The following is a 15,119-nucleotide window of genomic DNA, read 5'->3' on the forward strand; positions in this document are numbered from 1 at the left end:
CCGGTTGGGCCAGAGGGGCGCAACTAACAGAACCTGCTCCTCGTCCTCCCTGACCTTGCACATTAACTGCGCGATCAGGCTCACTGGGGGAAACGCATACTTGCGTATGCCCCGAGGCCAGCTGTGGGCCAGTGCATCTGTGCCGAGAGAGCCCTCGGTCAGGGAATAAAACAACTGGCAATGAGCGTTCTCGGGGGAAGCAAACAGATCGATCTGGGCCTCCCCGAATCGCGCCCATATCAGCTGGACAGACTCGGGGTGGAGTCTCCATTCTCCAGAGTGAATCTGCTGCCGTGAGAGCACATCGGCTGCACGGTTGAGCATACCTGGGATGTGAATGGCGCGCAGCGACTTCAGCCGCGGGTGACGTCAGAGGAGCAGACGGCGGGCGAGCTGAGACATGCGGCGAGAGCGCATACCCCCATGCGGTTGATATACGCCGCCGCCGCCGCCGTACTGTCCGTCCTGACCAGCACGTGTTGCTGCTCCAGCGCCGGAGAAAACCGGTGGAGAGCAAGGAACACTGCCAACAGCTCTAGGCGATTGATGTGCCAATGCAGCTGGGCACCTACCCACAGGCCCGCAGCTGCATGCCCGCGACACACGGCTCCCCAGCCTGTGCTGGAAGCATCTGTCGAAACAACAACATGACTGGACGGCTGTCCCAGAGGCACACCGGCCTGCAGGAACGAGGGGTCGTTCCAGGGGCTGAGGGTGCGGCGGCACAGCGCAGTAACAGAGACTCGGTGTGTGCCCGCATGCCATGCGCGTCTCGGAACTCGATCTTGAAGCCAGTGCTGAAGTGGTCCCATATGGAGCAATCAGAGCGGCGTGACAACCGCAGCGGAAGCCATATGCCCCAGGAGCCTCTGAAAATATTTCAGTGGGACCACTAACTTGCTGTCGAGCTCCCTCAGACAGTTCAGCAGCAGGCGAGCGCGCTCTCCGGAGAGGCGCGCTACCATGGTGACCGAGTCCAGCTCCATCCCGAGAAAAGAGATCCTCTGCACCGGGGCGAGTTTGCTCTTTTCCCAGTTGACCTGCAACCCCAGTAGGCGAAGATGCCAGAGCACCTCGTCTCTGTGCGCAGTCAATTGCTCCCGAGAGTGGGCTAAAATCAGCCAGTCGTCGAGATAATTGAGTACGCGGATGCCCGCAAGCCGCAGAGGCGCTAGGGCACCCTCCGCGAGTTTGGTGAAGACCCACGGAGACAGAGAGAGCCCGAAGGGGAGGACCTTGTGACTGACGGTGGCGTGGAAGAATGGAGACATGAAAATACGCGTCCTTCAGGTCTATGGCTGCAAACCAATCCTGAGGACGAACGCATCGGAGGATGCGCCTCTGCGTAAGCATTCTGAACGACAGCTTGTGAAGGCAGCGATTCAAAACGTGCAGATCTAGGATTGGCCGTAACCCACCGCTCTTTTTGGGTACGATGAAGTACGGGCTGTAAAACCCGCTCTCCATCTCGGCTGGAGGTACCGGCTCGATTGCACCCTTCGCCAGGAGGGCAGCAATCTCCTCTCGCAAGACAGGGGCGGACAGGGGATTGACTCTGGTGAAATACACGCCCGTGAACCTGGGAGGCCGTTTGGAGAACTGTAGTTCGTAGCCAAGTCTGATCGTGCGTATGAGCCACCGCGAGGGGCTGGCCCCCGCTAACCAGGCAGGCAGAGCCCTCGCTAATGACGTCATCGCAGCAATCGTTGACGTACCCGCGGAGGGGCAGCGAGGAGCGGGTGTGCTGATCCTGGGAGCGCGAGGGACCCACAGAAGAGCTGGAGGAGAGCGTTTCGCTCTGGCTCTGGCTCCGCACCCTGATTTTAACATCAAATCCACTTATAGTGCTGGAGTTCCCCCCGAAGGGGAACATCAAATTTACTGCCCTGCATTATAGACGCTGAATTAAAAATGCCTTGCACAAGCGGTAATTAGATTTTTAAATTTGAAACAAAGATGATACATAGATAAAAAAAAATTATAAATTCATCTAAATATTTTAAACTTTCAAGGATTTAAGACGTTGATGATTATTAAATGTGCCATAACAGGTTTGTGAAAAGGGTCCATTTCAATTCATCTGTAAACAATATGCAAAGTTGTAGTGACATTTTTCTCTACATATTTCATCTGTCCAATGTTAAACGGAAACTTACTAGAATTGACAAATTCCTTTCTTTGGACCATATATAAACCCAAAAACATGAAAAAGTCTATTATGTACTTGTAATATTACTATAAGAAATTGCTAGGAACTAAATTATGAACCCCAAAAAGCTTGCTTGTGATACTAATGTTAGGTTACAATAACAAGTTTGTTTTCACGACAGAAATAACTACATAATCACAAAGCCAAGTGTACAACTTACTGTGAATATAGACTATTTATAGCTCACCCTAATCCAAGGGTTTCCAAACTCTGTTCTGGAGGACACTCCTGTCCTAATTATTTTAAATTATTTGTTTTATATCTTTTGAATGGAAGTTACACAAACTAAAAGTGCAACCCATCAGTTGAAACTTGCTGAAAATACAGATTCAAAATAGAAAATTCAAAATAGTTCAGATTCAATTTAAACATGATACGGTTAATATCGGGACAGTACGAGAACCCGTATGTAACAGTCCGAGTACAAACGCTCCTGGTCTAAGCTCTTCTTCAGATCTAAAAGATGTTAAACTGCACCAGCACTTGCTCTGTTGAACCAAGTAATTTTGTGTCAGCAGGAGACGAGCGAGAGTGTGCTTTCCACAACCCTGAATGAACAAATTACTGCTTTCACAAGCAAAGCAGTGCTCTGCAGTCGCCCCCCAGTCCTTCCTCCCTTCTAATTCTAGGGTGTCTTTTGCCCACTCTTGATGAAATTGAGGCCTCTGATGGGGCAAAGGACTTCTATTGGAAGAAATGGGAGCAGATGGTCAGATGCCTGTGATCTGGTGCTTTTTTCTCTCTATTTAACCAAAGGGGAAGCGAGCATCGTTGACTGCACACAATGAAGAATTTTAGGATAGACTTAAAAGGATTCACATGTGCTTCACATGTTTGATTAAATGCTTGCAATCTTGGGCGTTTAAGATGGCAACCACATTCACTAACAGGTGGGACTCTCAAATTTGGTTTATCCAACAGAAGTACAGGCTATGTGTTTGAGTAACTGAGAGCGATCAAGGCCAGCTTTCTTCCAGGACAAGTTTGATCGCTAGGGGTTCAAGTCAAGTCAACGTCTATTTTTATAGCTCTTCATTATTCAGCTCAGTTCAGCTTAGTGTTGGCTCGGTACACTTCAGTGACTGAGCACAGCTGATTAATTCGAAAACAACATCAAATGCAAATCAGCTGTTTCATGTGTTGAGTGTTCACTTACTGACAAATATATAAAACCTACTGCAGGCATTTCAGCAAAACGAGCAACTTTTATATCATTTTAGATATATAGACAGACAGACAGACAGACAGATAGACAGACAGATAGACAGTTCTAACTTGAGATAGGCTGTTCTAAAGTGACTGAAACTCTCTGACAGCAGCTTATTCAGATGAAGGCCAAATGGATGGGCCTTTCAGTCATAGAAATAGTCAGAGATTTACTGATAGAAATTTGTCATTCAAAAAAGTGTTGAAGTGCATTCTTAAAAGTGAGTTAGTTGCTTTTACCATTATAGATATCAGATCAAATTGTCTTTCAGTGTACAAGTTAATGTATTTTCTTAATGTTAATGTTTGTTAAAGTATTTAAACAAAAATATATTGTGAAAATAAATATGTAAATGTGTATTCATAAGACACATATTTGCATAAATAAAATGTCTAAAATGTTGAAAATAGATTTTTTTTGTCTGTATTTTGAAATAAATGTAAACAATACATTTTTTAAACATATTTCTTACTGTAACTGCGATTAAGGCGATAATTAAAAGTTCATTGTGCTCAAATGTTTTAAAAATGCTTTCCTTCCACAGCAGATTACCTGCAACAGCCATTTCAAGATCATTCGTAGTTTAGTCTTTGGGTTCCTTCTTCACTAACATTTCACTGACTTAGGAACTGGTTTTAGTGCTACAACATTTTTTTAAAATACTCTTAGAGCAAAAATTAATTAATTTCAAGATTTTTTACAAAATCAAGTTAGGATCTATCCTTAAGATGGCATTCTTAATACTTCAATCATTGTTTGTTTGTTTGTTTGTAAAACCAGCATTGTATAACTACAGCTATACCATTTTTTGAACAGAAATCTATAAAGTTCTATAAACTGCTCATCGATTTTCATCTCACTGTATGTAAGCAGTACATCAACCATGAATACAGAAACAAATGAGATCACCTGAACGTGCGAACAAAACCGATCTGTTCGTCTGATCTCTCTTTCATCCTTTCTCCCTTTCTCCTCCTTTTTTTCACTCTGAACTCATACATTCTAATTACAAACAAAGTTGTAACGAGCCTGATTCCGTTGCAAGCGTTGCGGTTTCAAGGCTCAACCAGATACTTTCCTGTATTGAATTGGCTTGGCACGATGCTCCATTCTCCCTGTTTAAGCATACATGCCACCCAAAAAGCCTGGTTTTCAATTACACCATGTACAGTATATCAGCAGTGGCCATTCTCTCTCTATTGTGGTTTCACGGCAAGCACTGGTGCTCACGCTGCCTAATGGATTCCTAAGGCGATCAGGTTTTCAGCCAAAGCACCTTGAATAATTAACCGTTCTGGTAGATGAGCCTCCTAAGGTTTCACGGCTGATTCGGATTACCACGATACATGCACACGCACGCACACGTTCCCTGCTACGCCATCAACATCAACCAGCCATATCTGCACCATCACAACAACTCCATCCTCTCGCTGGCACACGCCGGCGTGTTACATCTCAGCTGGGAAGATGCCCACAACTGGTGTGAAATTTTACACTTATCCATGAGTGATGATTTTTTTCTCTCTCTCACAGAATTTTCCTCTACACAGCACACTTCTGCTGCACTGTTTCCTCACTCCTTAAATTAAACATTTGGGTTACACTCTATTTTGTTGACTATACTGTAACTTTGCAAATGCATGTCAATTAGAGCAGGGTTTTTGATCTTCTAGATGTCACAGAGCCTCAAATATAACGTCCTTCTGTGAATGACACCCATTCTGAAATGTAAAAAGCATCTTTATATTTTTTGTATGAAGACTGAAAAACCTTTGTAGAATTTAGTTATTTTAAATTTACACTACCGGTCAAAAGTTTGGGTTCAGTTGTTTTAATAAAAAAATAATTCTGTTTTATTAAGTCTGCGTAATTAAGGGCATGGCCATTTGACTGACAGCTAGGTCTCGCTGGTCGTCGTTACTTTACATCAGCTGATTCTGGCTTCATATTTTTGTTTTGTTTTATGTGGCTTTACACAGTCAATTGCTTTTTAGAATTATTTCTTACAATTATCAGATGATATGGCATGCTGTGTGCACTTAACTGTGCTTACAAACTATTCAAGTGACCCCCATTTCCTAGGTGAGTGAAATTATATACTTATACCATCTCTGTAAATGTATTTGTTTTATTTAAGATCATTTATCATTTATAATTTTCTTTAGACCTGTAAAGCACTCCAGAATCTGAAAGATTGATTTGCTGTAGGCTATAGATCAATCATTTGAAACGTTGTCATACAGTGTTATGGCTGGATTTCTAAACACTTTATTTGTACAGCATACAACCAAGCACATGTGGTTAGAACACAAACAAGTTCCAGGTAATGAAGTAATAATCGTTTCTCCCAAAGAAAAGCCTTTTTAAGCAAAATGCTAGCAGGGCTCTGTAGCTCCGCTCACGCTTTGCCTCTTTGCCCTTGTTTGATATTCCCCGGTCGGTGCGATTACATGCGAACAAAATGTTGGCGGTTGGGCACCACATCCACTTGTAGCTTCTTTTGCGTTCTTCAGAAACCTATTGATGACATCCCGGACGCTACAAACATATCTTTTACAGTTCATGTTATTTTTGTTGTTGTTATTATTTTTGTTTGTAATTATTATTATTATTATTATTAGAGTGAGTTCTGAAAGATTATGTGACTCTGAAGACTCTAACTGAACACTAATGCCGAGTTCAGACTGCACGATTTTCAAAGTAGTCGTGACACAAATGTTTTCACACAGCATGACTATCTGGGGTTTCGTCAATGCATTGTTTAGGATGGATCGGTGACAGGTTTTCACACTGCATGATTTTACAGTAGAAAGAATCGCCGACAACTTTGTCTCTGTCTGAAAACACACGGAAGAAGGGACATGGCAAATTCAGGGCTAAAATACTGCAGTATGAATTCGACATAACTAACTCTGATGACTCTAAAAATTATACTGAGCCCAAAATTTTGACCGATAGTGTCCATTATTACTGTCTGTTTATTTGCGCATTTAAATGTTTAAATCAAAATTGAACTATTAATTTCGGTGTAAATTGTTTTTGTTTAATTTAATCTAAATATTTAATCAAATTTTGGACATAATGAATCATATTTATAATTTTTTTTACTTTTTAATGTATTAATGGTAATGGTTTAATAATTTTAATACTTGATTTTTTTCTCCCAAATTTAGACAGTTCATTTTATTTATTTATTTGTTTGTTTGTTTGTTTGTTTGTTTGTTTATTTATTTATTTATTTATATATATATATATATATATATATATATATATATATATATATATATATATATTTATTTATTTATCTATTTATTTATTTATTTATTTATTTAATTAATTTATTTATTGTTTTGACAATTAAGCATGCTGAATTAGGTCATAGCATGTCACATGTGAAGTGACAAGATGTTGATTTATGGGAAGTCTTCAGTTTTTGGCATCTATTGTGATTTATATTTTTCATCTATTCAATTTTCATTCTGACTTAAGTCATTCTCTGCCTTCTCCACAGTACTTGGCATTAGTCAGTTCTTATTACTTACTATTATGAAAACTCTGTTTAAAGTTTTGCTTGTAGTCATCCTCTAAATAAATGATAGCTATTAACATTTAAAAAGCACAATCCTGAATAATGTGCATTTGACCAATTACATTTTCTTTTTTGTCCCTATTAAACTTTCAGGCTTTTTTGTTAATTAGATTACAAGTGGTCAATGCTAAATACTAAATATGAAAGGACAATATAACAAAATATAACTTTTTTTCTGTTTTCAAACACTTCCAGAGGACATTAAATCAGACTCTTTATATTTAAAAACTTATAACCGATATATGTGATCATAAATATCATCATGATAGAAATTTTTGAGCCTCATTACAAAATAATAAATAAATATTACAGTCATTTTCATTTAAAAATTACTATAGAAAACAGAACCATCTGCATATTTATTTTCCCAAAATCACTTATAAAAACCCATTACTGTAGATATTTCCTAAAGTTCGGTCTATGGGAATAAAAATATCAAAAGTAATCACAAGAGATCATTTAAACACTTTAATACAAATTAGAAATGGTAATGCATCTAAAATATAATCAACTGCTACTACAGTGCAACAAAATTTCTATCCTTTAGGGTTAGTAGAATGCTTTGTCATGCACTTGCAAATTTACTTACACTCAATAAAAGGTCAATTTTTTGGGATCATCAGAATAAAGTGTTGTTGCCGTCATCCAGTGATGATTCATCATAATTTTTACAAACGCTTTAAAACTGTATGATATCGTGATTTTGTTGTGTTTTGTTAGGTTGTGCACAATACTAGTGTGGATGCACAGTAAGCATGGCATGACGCAGCTGGCTCATCTGAGTTTTAGTATCTGGCCACCTGATAGCACTTGGCATGACCTGATGCTACTCATGGTTGTTGGTACATGTTTAATGGGACAGCTTGTTCTTGCTCTGTTACATCTATTTGAACGGTGTTCTGACACACATCAGCTGAAATCTGAACAGCTATCCACACACGCTTACTTCATGTAAATGTAAATGATTTGATAAAATTCCACAAGCATAATTTCTGTCATTACTCACCCTCAATGTATTTCAAACCAGTATAAGATTTTTTGTTCTGTCGAATGCAGTAGAAAATACTACCAGTTATTCCAACATTCAATCATAACAATAAAAATTAAATAAAATGATTTTATTGTGCCAAATCTTTCAGGTTTGGAACAATTTGAGGCTGAGTACATGAATCTTAATTTTGTGGGGAACTCTGCAGTGTTTCAGACAGTCAGTGGTTATTATGTAACCCATGAAGTTAAATCGAATTTAAATTTAAGCATTTAAATGCAATATGAAACTGAACCAAAAGTTTCACCATCTGCCCAATCATAAAATGAAGGTGATGCGTGCGCCCATCATCACTCTAAGTAAAGATGGCTATAGAAAGATGTCTGGAGAGACTTTAAGCCATCCACTTAAATGACCTTTAGATTCTCATTCTGTTTGTATATGTGCCTCCAAAAGTGTTACGAGGTAACAGGCATATATATAACAGTGGTCCCCAATCTTTTTATCACCATGGATCAGTCAATGATTGACAATTTCACCATGGACCAGGGGGTAGGTCTACCTAAATGTGTGTATATTCCTTACACATTCCATCCCGCTTGCACACGTCACTCCCATTGTCGTTACATGCAAGATAATATTTTTAAATGTAAATATTTCTTTGTATATTGCATGTACATTATTTGTTTAATTATAGTTGTATACGTAAATATACACAGTTCACATGTAAATACAAACTTTTATTTTGGATAAATGACTTTTTAAGTACATTGTTGTAACATTGTGATTACATCTGAGATGTAATATGTAATTACAAACGTTTTTGTCTTGTGTGCAATTACTGTCATTACATTGTAATTACTATGTCATTACATGTAATTACATTGAAGTTACATTAATATTTATAAATAAATATTTATTTGTATATTGCATGTATAGTATTTGGTTATCTTGAGTTGTATATGTAAATATACACAGTACACGTCATTTTGAAAACTTAATTACTATGTTATTACATTGCTATTGCATTTTAATTACATCCAATATAACATTTATAAACTTTAATGTTAAATTTTATGTAGAGTATTTGTGTATTTATACATAAATATATGCAGTACATATGTAATTACAAAATTTTATTTTGAACGTAATTACTATGTGATAACATTAAATTGCATCGTTATACCATTGTAATTACATTGTCAGAACAATGTAACAACATTGTAATTACTACATTGTTACAACATTGTAGTTACATCTGAGATGTAATATGTAACGTTCATCTTGTGTGCAGTTACTGTGTCATTAAATTGTAATTACTATGTCTTTAAATTGTTATTACATTGCTATTACTTTCAAGATAATATTTATAAATGTTCCTTTGTGTATTTCAAGATAGTATTTGTGTTTTTATATGTAAATATACACCGTACCCTATAAATACAAACTTGTTTTTGAGTTTATTGACATATTGCATGTACAGTATTTGGTTATCTATACTTGTATACATAAATATACACACTACACATGTAATTATAATCTTTATTACTATGGCATTACTTGTAATTACATTGCTATTATATTGTAACTACTTGCAATATAATATTTATAAACTTGAATGTTTCTTTGTATATTGCATGTACAGTATTTGTGTATTTATACGTAAATATATGCAGTACATATGTAGTTACAATTTTTTGTTTTGAATGTAATGAGAATGTATTGACATTTTAATTACATTGTTATAACAATGTCATAACAATGTAATAACAATCTAAAACTTTTTAATTATTGCATTGTAATTACATTGTCAAAACAATGTAATAACTTTGTAATTACAACATTGTTGTAGCATTGCAATTACATATTTACAACATTGTAATTACATTGTCATAACAATGAAATAACATTGTAATTACAATTACTTTACAATTACAATTACTAACATTGTGTTAAAGCATTGCAGTTACATGGTTACAACATTGTAATTACATCTTTGATAGTATTGTAAAACTGTTTTTGTATACTTCGTGAACAAAACATTGTGTAGTTACAAACTTTTATTTTGGATGTAATGACTGTACTTACATAGTTATAACACTGTATGTATATCTGAGATGTAATATGTAATTAAGAACCTTTATCTTGTGCGCAATTACTGTGTCGTTAAATTGTAAGTACTGTGTCATTACATTGTAGTTACATCCAAGCAAATATTTATAAATATAAACATTTCCTTGTATATTGCATGTACAGTATGTGGTCATCTGTAGTAGTATACATAAATATATACAATACACGTGATTTTAAACTTAATTGCTATGTATTTACATTGTAATTACATTGCAATTGCATTGTAATTAAGTCCAAGGCAATATTTGTAAACTTAAATGTTTATTTGTATATGTTATGTGTATTTGTGTATTTATATGTTAATATATGCAGCAAATGTATTTACAAACTTTTAGTTTGAATGTAATTATTATGTAATAACATTGTATTTACATTGTCATAACAATGTAATGACATTCTAATTACTACCTTGTGATAAAATTGTAATAACATTGTAACTAAATTGTTATAATATTATAATTAAATCAATGATATTATTGTAAATGTGTTTTGTATATCTCATGTACATTACATTATGTAATTACAAACTTTTATTTTGAATTTAATTAATATGTAACAACACTAATTGCATTGTTATAACATTGTAATTACATCTGTGACAGTATTGCAAATATATTTTTGAATATTTCATGTTCAGTACAGTAAATTAATCATTTGGTCCAGTGCACTTATTATGTACTTACATGTTGTTCATTGTACTTATATTTGAAGAAAAAAAAATCTATCTGTGTATAATTACGTCTGTAATACATTTTTTATAACATTTATAATTAAAGAACAATCCTTATGCCCACACAGAATCTGTGCTCACAGAAATCAACAGATTTTTTAACCCATCATTCAGTCTATTTATTTACTATCCATTCCAAATCATGCTACAAAAATATCTAATATTTTTATGTAGTATAGTACACAAAGTTCTGTTCAGAAATTAAAAATAATGTCCACAGATTCTGTCTTATGCCACACTTAAACACCACCAAACCACAAAATATTACCTGAATCTCACCTCAATAGCAATAAATAGTGTTGTACAGTATAAAATATGAGCATAACTAAACTTGAAAAGAATAAAAAAATACAAAAATAATACAATACAAATAAATGATTGATTGATAAATAGAAATACAAATAACATTGCCAAACATTGGCAAAAAACAGCACAAATACTGAAATGAAGAAAACTATCTATAAACATAAAAATAAATGATTGAATGATGCTAAATTTTACACACAATAAACATATTAATATTTTAAAAATAAAGTTCATAATAGGACAATAACTTACATACACAACATTCTGCTACATTATTTTACTGCAATTGACCTTTGAAAATGTTTCTTAATAGTAATAACAGATTGGATCATTGTCCAACATCATCCAACACCGTCTCAAAACCCTTTCATCTCAACATCTAACACAACATCTTTTCTTTTTACAAAATCACATCAAAAGATTATAAGATGTGATGATTAATGAGCCAGCTTTTCAAATCTAATTCCCAGGTTTCAGGAGCCATTAGATCGAGTAGCTTTTAGGTAATAAAGCGCAGGCATTGTTGTGCCAAATGGCAACAGAGGGTGGAAATTTTAGTTGGACAAATCAAATTATCTCCAGCATGGCAAGTTAATGAGGACTGTGTGTCCCCTTTAAAAAGCAGGACAGTTTGGCTCTCTCCATTTATTTATTCATGTTTTCGCTTTCTGCTCCAAGCACAATGATGCAATCTAGTTGGGAAAAATCTGTCTAAAAAAAATCCATCAACAATGAGACTTTCAAGCCATGACGGAGCGATGAGTTCCGACTCATCCACAAGTGTTACATTCACAAACTAACCGAGATAAGATACACAACAGATAACAAAACCAAAAGCATGAGAGAATGGTAGATTTCAGCCTCATGATGACTAAGCCGCAGGCCACCCAACAGGATCTTCAGCACAAATGCATTTCTAGGAAACTGAAAATGCTTTAGATAATGTAAATATGGAAACATGAGCAGGCAAAATCCAGAAAGCCTGCATTTTGGACAATGGTTGCGCGAATTGGCTTTACAAAAATTAACATAGTCAAGAGAAAACTTGGAAAGTTTTTTGGAGGGATCCCTTTGTAGGTTTCCTGAAGGAAGCTGATACAAATCTATTTTTCTGTATAACTAGCGATTTATATACCGTTGTCAATATATGATGTACCTTTATATTGTATGTGTAATTGCATAAATTTACTTATATGTTTGTATATTTTTATTATTTTTTTTTTCTATTTTTATTGTTTCATTTTTTATTTATTATTATTATTATTTTGTATGCTTGGTTTTGTTTTCTGTTGTACATGTTAAAAGCTACTCAAATCAATATAGACAGTGTTAAAAAATATATGGAAACATGTATTAAACAAGCATCATTAGTGGACTAACTAAAGAAAATCAAGAAAATCACAGTAGAGACACCAACAATTCCAGTAAAAAATATAAAGTACCTCCCTTCATTTCCACTTCAGGTATTTTAACTATAGCATTTACTGGATTTATACACTCAAATGTACAATAAATGCATTATTTAATTAAATTGTGCAAAAATCTGAACACTAAAAACCATAGATATATACACTAGACATTGCATACAATCCCTGAGCATGCATCAATAGCACCACCACATTTGTACAGTGCTCTCAGCACAAATGTCATTCAACCGCGCTAGTAAAGACCAAAGCCAATGTGAAGATGCTGGACTTTAGCACTGTGTATGGGTGTAGTAACGAACAAACAAAGCACAAAGGCAAAACATTTCATAGGTATGATTTAGCTTTTTACATTTTTGTATGTTATGAACTTTTGTGCTAAACAAGTAACGTTATTGATCATAATACAGCCACCCACTGTGCTGACCATAAGGTAAAGTAGCCCCAACTTGCACCAAATACAAGGCTTATGCTAGTTTTGTTAATAAGCAAAAAATCTAATTGAAATATGACAACAAGATGCTGATGCCAGAAACCTGTACGATTAATAAATTGTACGATTAATAAATTGTACGACATTTATTAAAACATAAATGCACTATATAAATACACATTACATTACATTGTCAGCTAAGTGAACGAGTCGTTCATAACGGGGATTCATTCACAAACTAATCACTCCCTCCGTTAGCATGAGAAGTGAATGCAGAGAGGGGGTGTGTTTCAGGACATGATTAGATCAAACTTAACAGGTAGGGAGGATAATACATTTTCATGCACACCAACGCATGCTCTCTTGGCGATGCCCATGCAGTCACTTATACTTAGATGTAAAAAAGGGAGGTAAAATTATCATTCTCATAATTTAAAAAAATATTTGCATATCGACCACTGGGAAAAGTCCAGATCAATGATATATGGCTGCTCGATTTTGGTAAAAATCATCAATCATTACTGATGAAGTCAAAATTATTAACGCTCCTGGGATTTTGTTTATTTTTTTAATACTTCCCAAATGTTGTTTAACAGATTCAGGAATTTTTCACAGTATTTCCTATAATATTTTTTCTTCTGTATAAAGGCTTATTTGTTTATTTTGGCTAGAAAAAACATGTTTAAATATTTTGAAACCTATTTAAGGTCAATATTAATAGCCCTAAGCAATATATTTTTGATTGTCTGCAGAAGAAACTACTGTTATACAATGACTTGCCTAATTACCCTAGTTAAGTCTTTGAATCGCACTTTGAATTTGAATGCCTGTATTTTGAAAAAATATCTAGTAAAATATTTGCTGTCATCATAGCAAAGATAAAAGAAATCAGTTATTAGAAATGAGTTATTAAAACTATTATGTTTAGAAATGGGTTGAAAAAAAATCTTCTTTCCATTAAACAGAAATTGGGGGAAAAGGGTTGCTAATATTCAGGAGGGCTAATAATTCTGACTTCAACTGCATATATGCAGTTATTTTCCTCCATGCAAAGGAAAGGGAAATAATTACAATAGAATAAAAAATATTAAACAAACTGTGCTTTAAGCATCTTCACTATTAAAAAACAACAACAACAAAAACACTTGCAATCAGGTGAATTATATATGAAGATATCCTTTAGTAGTGTTATGAAGTTACAAATTATAATTGGAATCTAGATACAAATTGATAAATTGATAGACTGACACTGAACAAACAATTTCTGAAAAAACTAAAACCATTGCCATGAATAGAACAAAAGTGGTAATTACAATGACATTTATTACAACTGTGCTCTGGGAATCCTGAGTTTAAATCCATTCCCAATCCCACCCACCACTTTTTTGTCCAACTTCACTACATGTCAGTATCTACTGTCTTGTCACAGTAAATGCAAAGATGCCAAAAATAAATCCTAAAAAAGGAAAGAAAAACTAAAGCCCAAAATTGATCCCAGGAATGGCAGGTGCATGAAATGAACAGTGTTTTTGATTGCAGTGTCTCACCTCAGTGCAGTAGTAACGTAAAAACACTTTGGTATAGTCCACCACTGGTCATTGTGAAGTCAGAATAAGCTCTGAAAAATGTTCATTTTAAAAGAGCTACGGTGACAACAATGACAACAACAGGAACACAACCTCCCTCTAACGCAAGCCGGTTTCCTGATGCTCGAGTGTTTCCTGTTGCTCTGCGGTCGGGGAACACAGGCTGTACAGGGTTCAACACCGCACTCATTCACGGACAACAGCACGACCACAACTCAAATCACTTCACTGCAGAAAGAAAGATACGTTCTGCTATAGAATTAGAAGCAATGTGGTTATCAGAGGTTAATATGTCAAAGTAATGTCTATTTTGCAGAAATGTAAAGTTCTGTGATTGCACAATTATGCAGATAATAACAATATTCAAGCAATTTGCACATGATTAAAAGATGATTATATTCTGTGATCGTTCTTACAATTAGGAGCGCTCATTATATTGTTTCAGCAGAGGTGTAAAGAGTACCTGAAAACCATACTTGAGTTAAAGTACAGATACCTCACTGTAAAAGTTACT

The 15,119-nt window shown here is 35.3% G+C and overlaps 1 long non-coding RNA gene across 1 annotated transcript in view; it reads right to left on the reverse strand.

The window, feature by feature from the left end:
• LOC141379287 (uncharacterized) overlaps window positions 1-14,664 on the reverse strand; it is a 40,569-nt gene extending 25,905 nt beyond the window's left edge. Inside the window, exon 1 of the long non-coding RNA XR_012395811.1 lies at window positions 14,567-14,664. This is a non-coding gene — a long non-coding RNA (uncharacterized lncRNA). The remainder of the gene's footprint in view (window positions 1-14,566) is intronic.
• Between the last annotated feature and the right edge of the window lie 455 nt (window positions 14,665-15,119).

Source organism: Danio rerio, chromosome 20 (genome assembly GCF_049306965.1).
Source record: "Danio rerio strain Tuebingen ecotype United States chromosome 20, GRCz12tu, whole genome shotgun sequence".
Taxonomy (NCBI): Eukaryota; Metazoa; Chordata; class Actinopteri; order Cypriniformes; family Danionidae; genus Danio; species Danio rerio.